We start from the raw sequence: 11,514 nt of genomic DNA on the forward strand, positions 1-11,514 counted from the left end.
CACAGACAAATGTCTACAACCTTGAGTACATACACTGAATCAGGGTGCTCATGACCTTGGCTACATACTAAATACATAACCCAATGAAATCTCCACAACGGAGCCTGACTATAGCCATCTTGGGTCTGCCCTACATGTCCCTGCCCTAGAAGCATCTACCCCTTGATGAGCTGGCCTCCCCTCAATGGGCCTGTCAAAGGCTCAGAACCAGCTGTTTCTAACTCAGGAGCAGCAGCCGTGTCTAGGAGATGACACTGTGTTTGTCTCCAAGGGCTCCAGTACAGCTGCACCTGGACGCTAGCCATGGGCCTGGAAGCCACCAGTCAACCCAGCTGGTGTCGTCAAAGACCCCTCACCCTGTGTCACCTGTTTCTTCTGTAACTGCTCCAGACAGGTGGATGGAGCAGAAGGCCTGGCCAAGCACTAGAAGCTTGACAGGCAGGTGTCAGAGGAACCAGGAAGTTCTGTTGGAGGTTCCAGCTTCCTGATTCTTCAGCTGAGAAACTCCTGTCCTCAGCTGGCCCTTGGGGGTCGAGACCTCACCAATTTTGTTTACTGCTATTCCCACCCATGCCCAGGACAGTCCTAGCAGAGCAGTGCCACATGGAGGAGTGGATGTTTTGAGTTCTGCTCAGACCTCACTCCCCCAGAACTCAGGAAGAGAGTAAGGGACATGTAAGTCCCTGGTACCCACAGCCTACATGTTTCCCATTGTTAACTGTATGCCTACCAAACCAAGCATCCTGGGGCCTCCTAGTGCTGTGGCCACCCCCCAGGCCTGTGTCTAAGTCCATCATCAAGTGACTGAGGGACTTGGGCCCACAGATTCCAAGAGCACCTTTTCTGTTCCCAGGACATCTTTGGGCTCTACTTGGTGACAGGAGCCTGGCCTACCACAATGAGCCACTGGAGAACTGGAATTGCAAGGCTGAGAGGTTATGAGGTGCCATGAGGTTAAGGAGGGGTCAGCAAGACCCAAGAGCAAGCAAAACCCCTGAAAGGAAACTGCTGGCACACGCAGGCCTGAGGCACAGATACCTGCAGCACCTTTGCCCTGCTCTCAGGTTTCAGGAAACCCTCCTCCAGGGGTAACTGAGAGGTCACCTCTGTGCTTATCTCAGGGGGCAGAACACAGAACCAAAGGGTCCCACCACAGGAGACAAGGCCACCTACTGTGGGTAGGAGGGGGGCAGCCACCAGCCCTGCCCCAAGAACCCCTAAGTCTACCTCAAGCTTGCGGGACATGAGCCTCAGTACTGCAGGATCTATGCTGGAGGTCACCAGTGCCTTGGTGAACTACACCTCCCTCTTCTCCATGGCAGTATTCAGTGCCTGCAGGTGGCACTCCAGCACCAGGTTCCAGAAGTCTGTCTTCTGCCTCACCTCCTGGATGGCCACTATGAACTTCCAGTAGAGCTCATCCTGCTCCCGCCACATCTGTGCAGACCAGACTGTGAAGGGCCACAGGTTCCTCACCCAGGATGTCTCCCTGGGGAGAAGCCACTTCCCACCTCTGCCCCTGTGTGGGGCACACTGCCTCTATAATGGCACACATTTTCACTAGTGCCCCAGTCCGTGGCATATGGGTAAGTGTGCTCTTCACACTGCCTGCACTCCACCCTCTGTGCACAGAATCAAAGGTGTACAGCTGTCTACACAGTGGGAGACAGGGGAAACATTAACATGAGCCCTCCTGCAGGAAACAATGGGCTGTCCTAGTAGGAGCTGAACGGCCCCACCCTGAAAGCTGCTCTACAGATGGGCAAGGCCAGCCTTGCCTGAGTTAAGGCTGTGGGCTGAGGTGAGGCGTATCCCTGATCGCCCCGAAATGAGAGCCAGGGCATCATACTACCAGCAGGCAATGTTTGCAAGAGGGTCCTCGGAAACTCTACCTGCCTTCAAAATGCCCCACAGGGCAGGTGTAGAGCAAGCCTCACAACAACCACCTGCTGACCAGTAGGACTGTCCCTTCTCACCTTCTACCCTTCTTTCTCTTAATAAGAATTAGAAAACATTGAGACTTTATAGTGAAAGTAAACACCTCTCTAACCCCAATTCCTGGAGGCCACCATGTAATCATTCAGTGACCCTTTTCAGAATGTTCCCTACAGAAGTGAAAATATTTATTCTTACTAGGAAGGAAACAGGATTGTGCTGTCACACTGCAGCTTTCCACACGGAAGTGTTCCTTAGAGCACAGCCAGGGCAGCACATGCATGATCCCATATCCCCAACTACTATACAGAGTCCCACAGACCTGCCCACAACTGCTGAGAGTCAGAATGGCCCCTGGCATTTTGCCAGAAGTAATGGTTGAGAGGCGAGCCATTAAGATGATGGTATTAAGTTAAGCTTAATTATAATTGCTGTGACTGGATGATGCTGGATTGAAACAGGCTGTGTATTCAATTGTATATTAGACCTTTACTGTCCGGGCACCCGCTACTTTGGAGTTCCCGTTGAATTCTCGCGGGGGTTTCGAGAGTGAGTGCATTCTCTCCTGGAACACCACAGCCCGGTGGTATTCCAGGAGAGTGCCAGGTGGGAGTTCCGGTTGGTGTGTGGTGTGTTCCTGGAGGAGCCGTGTGGGTGGTATTCGGGAGAGTTCCCGGGGAGTGTGCTGGTGGAGATCAGAAATAAAGTTTGTTCCTGCTTGAGTGGCTCGTGATTTGTGCCCAGCCAGACCACGGCACACAACCAATCCCCTGTCAGCAGATTCAGCTGACAAATCTGAGCTCCACGCCTCACTCACCTTGAACCACTGCTGCAGCTGCATACCTCTCAGTCTTTCTTTGGATCTTAAAATGTGATTTCATGTGCTGGAGAACAGAGAGTGGGGGATAGAAAGCATTCAGGATTTACATGCATGCATGTAAAAGCATTCAGGATTTACAGGCTTCTGGGAGTCAGCAAGACCAGAAATAATGGCTAGAAGCAACTGGCTTGAAGACTCCAGGAGCTGGGCCCCACCTAGGCCAGACAGTGGGATATGTGGAAGAACAAGGCCTCATCTCCCTCAGCACCCACCCACTACTGAGCCTCAGAATAGTCAAAGGAAAGAGAGATCCAGCATCCCCATCTCTCCCTTCCTGCCCTAAGGGCTGAGCCCTACTTAGGAGATATCCTCAGATATGCCTTCTTTCCTGAGCCCAGGAGAGCATGTGTCATGGAGAGAACAAACACATCAGGTCACTCATAATCATGATCTGCCTGTCCCTTTCATAGTTCCCAACCCTCCTCTGCCTTTCTCACTCATCTCCTGTGACTGAGCACCTCAGCACCCTGCTGGGGAGTGTAACTCAGTCACCCATAAGCTTGGCCTCCCACATATTCCCCCTTTCTTAATATAAAAAAAGAATGTAACTGGGAAATTTTCTTTCAGTCACTTGGCTCTTGGTCCAAGGTCATCACAACCTGCTATTGAAACACAAAAAGAATTAGTAGAAAACATATTATCTTCATAACAGTCAACACAATAATCTGGATGATTATTACCTTGCCAAACACTCATCAGAAGATTTTTGATCTTTTCCCAATTTTATTGGGGCGCATTGTTTTTGGCCATAGTAACAGACATTTTCATTGCCATGGCATTTAGGCCTCTCCATAAACCATAGAGCAAAGGGCTCACGCACATTATTCATTACATTGTCTTCTAGAACATCATTACTTAGTTCTCATCCTTCCATTAGCACTTATCTGACCATGAAGGAAGTTGGATGTAATTTAAGTCAAACATTAAGAAAATCCATACATTGTAAGTTTTAAGACATAGCTACAAAGGCCAAAATTGAACAAGCAAGGAATAATATTTAAAGTAGTCACTTTAGGGATTATGAGATCAGCAGTTTGGCTAGGTCTGGTTAATAGACATACACCTGTTTCAAAGCCTGAATATTAACTTCAGCATATTATAGTTCTGAAATATTAGCTGGCAATAATTAATGAGGCAATAAGTTGTATTTTTATAGGCTACAGGATATTTATCATTTTTTCTCTTTACTCTCATATTTAAGGAGTTAATTAGGTCTGTCAGTAATACAAATACCCTTGCAAAAATCTATTTTAATAATCTTTCCAACAATTGTTCATTGTAAATGTAGTCTTAGTCACTAAAGTCCAGCATAATTGGCTGGCTTGGGTTTTTTATCTGCTGTCTAGCATAAGTTTCTGTCACTGGTGTGGTCAATTTGTTGCTCTGCTATTTGGCTACCTCAGTCCCGGGAGCTGGTGATAACTGGCTGGTGACAAACCTCAAGTCAATGTCCAGTAGCTCAGTTTCTTTTTGGAATGTACACAACTATTATAGGGTTTAAGTGGGGTGTGCCTGTCAATCTACATAAGCAAGATAATATCCATAAGCCAATCATCTTCTGCCCAGTGTAACCATACTGTGAGGAAACTCTATATGCTCGTAGCTGTTAGTTGCAACTGAAGGCTTTTCTAACATTTTCTCCTCTTCTATTAATTTTATTGTCAAAGGAGAACCCTGATGAGAAAAGAAAGGAAAAGAAAAAGCATAGAAAAAATGAGAACCAAGAAAGAGAAAAGCGTCCAGACATGGCCCATTCCTGTAGCTGCATTTGTCTCCTGCTGTGGTGAGCAGGCAGTCACTGTTGACTAGGTCTCTGTCACTAGGGTTCTGATCTGAGCTGGATGTGGGGAGCAAAGCAGCCATGGGGCAGGAGACCTCTCTCAGAAGGGGAGAAGAATTAGGCCTTTGCACCAGTGGGGGGGGTGAGGTTCTTTGCCTCACCTGTTGGCCCCCAAATTTTCTCCTGATGGCCCCTCTGCGACTGTGCCTGTCTTAGGTTGTCCCTCCCTTGAGGAATCTTACCCGTCACTGGCTAACCAGCCATTCTCCGGGGCCAAACAGGGTGATGTGGAGTGTGCATGGCATCGTCCCCAAGAGGGCTCTCTGTCTCCTTGATAGATAATGCCCCCGTGGCCTCCACGCCAGCATTTACCCTAGGATCAGCAAACTCAGGTTTCTTCTCCATGGAGGGCCCAGCTCACAGCACTGGGCTGGTGAGGATGTGTTCAGGAAGGAAGGAGACAGGCCAAAGACAGACAGTAATATAGTGACAAAGCTGAGAGGGACAGATGAAGAGGAGATCCCTCATACAGAACTGGCCCTTAATTGGTGTTACTCACATCTGGTCCATAGCTGCTATCCATACAGATGCAGAACAATCCGTTATTTCAACACTGTCTTTTTCTCAAAAGATACTTCCAGACAGTCTGTTTACCACAGAATCAATATATAGGTATAACTGACCATTACAGTCAGGACAATTCCAGTCCACACTGCAAGACACATTAAAGGTGGACCTGGGAAATGGGTCCATACAAGTCTTTTCATAATTTTTATTTACCTGACAAGCTCGTGGAGCTGCATGGCTATAAACTCTGTAGCTGGAAATTGACCTTCCTGGGCCAGGTTTCTCAGTCATTATCATGATGACTGGTTTAAACTCTCCTTTGATATCAGATTTAATTTACTGAATCATGTTCAGTAACATTAAGACTCTCAATATTACAATTTAAGAAAAAACTTTTAAAGTATTTTGTAAAATCTAGTGTCTCTCTGGGATCCTGTATTCCCCCTTTTCCTTATTTAATAAAATTGAGTAAAGGCTTGGCATAAGTCATAGTATTATTAGTTTAAGTTATAGATAATAGTACAAGTATTTAAATGACTAAGAATAGATTTACCTTTTATTGATTATTAAATTTTTTTAATATAGACTAATCGATCCATCCTAACAATTTAGAAAGAATCCTCAATCTTTTCGAGAGATTATCCTTGAAATAGGTATCTCTTAATTGCCTTTAAAAAATATGATTAAGGTTATTTTTTGTGTAGGGAGCAGTGTATACATCTTACTATATTTTTTATGGACAATAGATCTAGCCAGAGAACTTATATAATATCAATGAATTTTTTTAAGTTTGTAACCTTTATTGTTTAAAATTAATATATAACTTTAATTTGGAGAACATTAGTCTTAATAAAATGTTTTTTTTTAATTTTATAATTATCTAACAAACAAAATATGTAAAAATTAGTATCTCAGTGTCTTAGAATTAATCAATTTTAGTCTCTAAGGACAATTGTTAAAATCGAGATTTAAGTTAGTAGTTTAATATACTTAATGTTTAATCAACAATGTGAATTTATTTACCAAAAATAATCTTTGTCTTAAACAGTAAGAATTATTAGGCAATAAGGATCTTACTTTAAAGAAATAAACTTACATTTTAATAGGTTGCTTATCATGTCAAAATACGGACAAAATCTTAGCTCACATTAGTATAGTTAAATTAGGAAATAACCTGAAATACCCTTTAATTAATTATAACTTGAAGATAGAATTTTCACTTAAAAGCAAATTTATAGTAAACACATTTATCTCAAATATCTGTAACTGAAAAGGCAGAGTATCTGATAAATGTAAATATAAAACATAAATTATGGGTTTTCTGTTGAAGAAAAACAATTAGGCAAATATATATTAACTAATCCATTAGGCATGTGCTAATTATTTTATAGATTAACAAATATAGGTTATCTAAATATCTAAAAAATATATATTAAGAATAAGAACATAACTTATAATTGTATTAACTTTATGTAACCACGTGGTCTTAAAATATTTGGATCCATTTTAATTTATTTTTAACTAGGAGTGCACTCTTCTATGTGACGTCACTTGATGTAACTGAAATAAGGTCCTTGAGTATACATATTTATTTTTTATAGTTAGGAATGAGAATAAGGATTTTTTTGGTCATCACAGGAACATTGCCGGCTTTGTTCCTGTGGCGAGCAAATGCATCCTCATAACCTCCAAAATTAAAAGTAAAATATAAAGAAGCATGTTTGATATCTCTCATCAATAGAATATTATTTAGTAACACAACTATAGAGAAAAGTCAGGTTATTTAACTCAGAACTAACTTAAATTTAGGACTGCAACATAGAAACCTGTGGAATTAAATTTTGTCTAAAAAAGATATCTTTCGTTAGCATTTACAGGTAGGCATTCTTAAAAATACAGGATCTGAACAGCTCCGGTAGAAATCTGAAACACAGTAGTACAGGTTAGTGGCTGGAAGGCGGGACTAGAAGTCCCGTCTGAGTGTGGAAGAACCAATCGGAAGCCAGCGAAAGTGTGGGAGGTGGGACCAGGAAGCCTGCTCTTCCGGCCAGGCACCCCGTGGTTACCATGGTGATGCAAACAACATGGTTTTGCCCATTGTTGGGGCAAAAGTTCCCAAAGTTTTCCTAGCCGATTGCATTTTGTTTGATTTTGTCTGCATTTTCCTCCACCTGGCCAAGATCCTACTGCGGTAGCAGCTTGTTTTGTCTCTGCGACCTGCGGTTGCAGCTCGTGAACATCTTGCACTTTTTTCTGTGGCACATGGGTGCTCCAAAGGTTTTTTTTAGCAACAAACGCTAGCATTACCATCAGATCTTAAGTTAGTCTGTGTTTGGCATTTAGGTCAAGTAATTCAAGGGTTAAAAGCACTGCTGGCCGCAGGGGCTAGGACCCCATAGCGAGCAGCAAGCAGCAGCAGCTAAAGTCTCTTGTCCCCAGTGGCTGAGTTACAGCCATTCTGATTCATAGGACAATCATGTAGTAAAAAGGTCCATACATACTTTCTGAGTATTGACAAAAACAATAGAAAATTGAAACTTATTTCTCTCCAGGTAAACATCACATTTTCTCTCCCTTTTTCTCACTCTCCTAGCGCAAACTTCTAGAACATAAAGGCCAAAAAATCTCTTTTTTTTTTTAAGCTTTTTTTTTTATGTGATTCTGAGGATCAAACTCAGGTTCTGCCCATGCTAGGCAAGCACTCTACCGCTGAGCAACAATCCTAGCCCCCCAAAAATCTTTATTTATAAAGATTTATAAAAGCAAGTATAAAAAATCCACAAAAGCGCGCTTTCCATGGAGAGGACTCAACTCAACAACATAGCCCATCAATCATCTTAATAACTATATTTATTTAGAGTCTCTACAATTATACCCAATATTAAAAATTTTAACGTAACAGATTTTCCTTTTGTCTAATTCACTTACTTTCTACAATTCTGCCCACAATACTCTGCAATCCTAAGCATGCTTAACTTCTGGAGAGAACTTTCAACTTCACTAACTTTCTTTAATATTTAAATTGGAGTCCCCTTAGGAGCCAGCATTTGTTGCTTTTGTCCCGGCGGCTTAAAGACCTTTCACCCCACGTTGGGCGCCAATTGTCGGGTTTCTGTTCTCACGACTAAAAGGCTCAGGGGTCACTCTAGTTAAACTGGGCTAACTGGGTTGCACGAAATAACCACACAAGAGACACAAAGACCTTTTTCTTTGGGGTTGCTGTGACGGCTCCTCTGACCTTAAGGGTCTGCAGAAAGAGAGACAGAGAGAGCACTCACTGACCCCTTTTATTGAGGAGAAGCTATTCAAATGAGGCAAGGGGTCAGGTTTCAGGGGGCTGATTCTATCTTCATGATGTCCACTGTCAGCAGGTTGAGTGACACCTGGGTAGGCCACACCCAAGGACACAGTAAGAGGAGGGGACACACACAAGGCACTTCCATGGAAGATTCTATCCTAAACAGGGCAAGGGGTTAATTACAAAGGAACAGGTGAGCATAGCTTCACCCATGGGGCTGTAGCAAGACACACCCATTTCTGTGACTGAGCACCTCAGCACCCAGCTGGGGAGTGTAACTCAGTCACCCATAAGCTTGGCCTCCCACAATCTCCTGCACCTTCTGGAGAGGGTCTGCCATGTGCCTGTTCTGCATGGACACCTCTTCCATCTCCCAATCCAGAGCTCTTCCAAGAATTGTTCCCCTGTTCTCAAGTCTGCTCCTCTTGGTACAAGCAGGTGCTGCCAGCCACACCAATACTGAGGACCTGGGCTTGTTTTACACATATAAATAGTAGTTTGAATAAAATCCATTCCAAATTTGCCAGGAATACACAAACCTGGAGGTTGCATTTTGTTCAGGACTCCACCAGGGCCATTCTCCATCCAGGAACCCCTGCTACTGCCGGCATCTGAGGAACAATGACAACTGCCCACTGGCCACACTGGCACTTAAGCTTGTGGGACATATGGCTGCAGGGTCTAGGCTGTCAGGTGTCAGCACCTGGTTGACCTGCACCTCCTTCTGCCACAGCAGTGTCTTCCCACCCCAGCCATCCTGTGGCCCCAGAGCAATTCCTTCAGCTCTGTCTGTGTGTTTGCCTGTCAGAGTACCCTTTATGTCATCACCCTTCCCACTCCACAGTTAGGGAAATACCCTATTTTCAATTACAGGATAGACAAGTTACTTCATTTATGGATTTCAACAGAGGGTAGCAGAGGGGCACTGCTCAGTTTTCACAGAAAGGCATGCTGGGAGCTGAGTCTGCAGCCCCACACTTTAGGACAGGGAGAGTATCTCCCAGCCCATCCTATGTCAGCACCTTAAGGGAGCTGGTGAGGCACAGGCTGTTAAGCACAATGTCATAGCAGTTCTCAATTCAGTGATGGCCTCCTCGTGACTTTTCCCTTAGTGTGTTGATCTGCCTGCCCCCTCCTCCACTTAGTTTATTTCAGTCCTTCCTAGAACACACAAGGTTCTGGGTTCTATCCCCAGAACCACACCACACCACACACACACACACACATACACACACACACACACAGGAACCTGTAAAACAGGGCCCCAGAGCACCCATCATGGTCAGCACAAATAAGCTCTACCAAAAAACAAACAGTAAGTCAAGCTCAGTGGAGTGTTTCTAGCTGATACTCATGGTGACACTCAGCACATGGGCCAGGCAGCCATTGATGGCCATGACAGGCACAACACATCAACCCTTGCACTGGTGTTGTCCCTGTGAGCACTGACCACACAGATTTCTCAAATCTGAGCCTGCTCAAGCCAAAAGCTGTGGAGAAGACTGTTCTACAAATGCCACCCCAGATACTGAATAACAGCTGCCTGCTCCTAGCCACTAATTTTATGTACATATTGATTTTTTTCTGATGGTGCTAACAATTGAGCCCAGGGTCTTGCACATATAGGGAGGTGCTCTACCACTGAGCTACGTCTCTAGCCTGATTTTTCTTTTTTGATACTGGGGATTTAACCAAGGGCGCTCTACTTTTGAGCTACACTCCAAGCAACCTTTTCTATTTTTATCTTGAGACAGGGTCAGCATTTCCCAGGTTGGCCTCAAACTTGCAGTCCTCCTGCCTCAGCCTCCCAAGCAGCTGGGACCACAGGCATGTGCCATGGCTGCTGGGACTATAGGCACGTACCATGGCACCAAGCTCACCACTGATTTTAGACAAGAGTGCAGAGTGTATGATAATCATGGTCCCCCAGACTAGCATAAGAAGTTGCTCTGGGATTCTGAGTGAGTCCATTGGTCTTAGAAACCCCATGTTTTCTCCCTGGCATGATGGACTGTTTTAATCTGCATTATGTGCTGAGTCAAGAAACACTAGAGGCAGATTATTTTCTGACGGAGGGGCTCTAACACCTCCTTACACAATGTTTTTGGAAGAAACTGACCTCCATAAGCCTCTTTTTTTTTGGAGGAGGGGGGGGTTACCAGGGATTGAACTCAGGGGCACTAGGTCATCAAGCCACATCCCAGCCCCATTTTGTATTTTATTTAGAGACAGGGTCTCACGGAATTGCTTAGTGCCTCGCTTTTTTGCTGAGGCTTGCTTTGAACTCACAATCCTCCTGCCTTAGCCTCTGAGCCTCTGGGATCAGGAGTGTGCCACCACACCCAGCTCCAATGAACCTCTTAAAGTCACTCCTTATCCTGGAGATCTTGGTGTGTCTTTGCACAGGTGAGAGTGGGATGTCACTTGACAGCCAGAGGAAGGTCCACTTCCTTTAGGCCAACCCTTTTCCTCTCCCCTGCAAAAGTCCACCAATTAACCCCATGCTGCTGCTGTTGCTTGTTGTGTTCCTCTCACCTCTAAGTTCATAAAGCATACCCAGAATAACAGGGTTCTGTGAACCTCCACATTTTCTAGGTCACTCCTTTAGTGAGGTCATCTCTGAGTCTGAGATAATGGACATGAGTAGTAAACACCACTCAGTTTCCTCAGTGTCAGCTTTCAGTTGCTATGACAAAATACCTGAAGTAAATATACTTAAATGAGGAATGAGGATATGGAGATTTTATATATATATATATATATATATATATGTGTGTGTGTGTGTGTGTGTGTGTGTGTGTGTGTGTGTGTGTAAAATAAAAACAGCACACAGGGGGCTGGGGATGTGGCTCAAGCGGTAGCGCGCTCGCCTGGCATGCGTGTGGCCCGGGTTCGATCCTCAGCACCACATACAAATGAAGATGTTGTGTCCGCCGAAAACCAAAAAATAAATATTAAAATTCTCTCTCTCTCTCTCTCCCCCTCCCTCACTCTCTCTTAAAAAAAAAAAAAAAAAAAAAAAAAAAAAAAAACAGCACACAGGTTCTTATCACT

Source organism: Marmota monax, unplaced genomic scaffold, assembly GCF_021218885.2.
Source record: "Marmota monax isolate L192 unplaced genomic scaffold, Marmota_monax_Labrador192_F-V1.1 WCK01_AAM20220418_F8-fsc00073, whole genome shotgun sequence".
NCBI lineage: Eukaryota > Metazoa > Chordata > Mammalia > Rodentia > Sciuridae > Marmota > Marmota monax.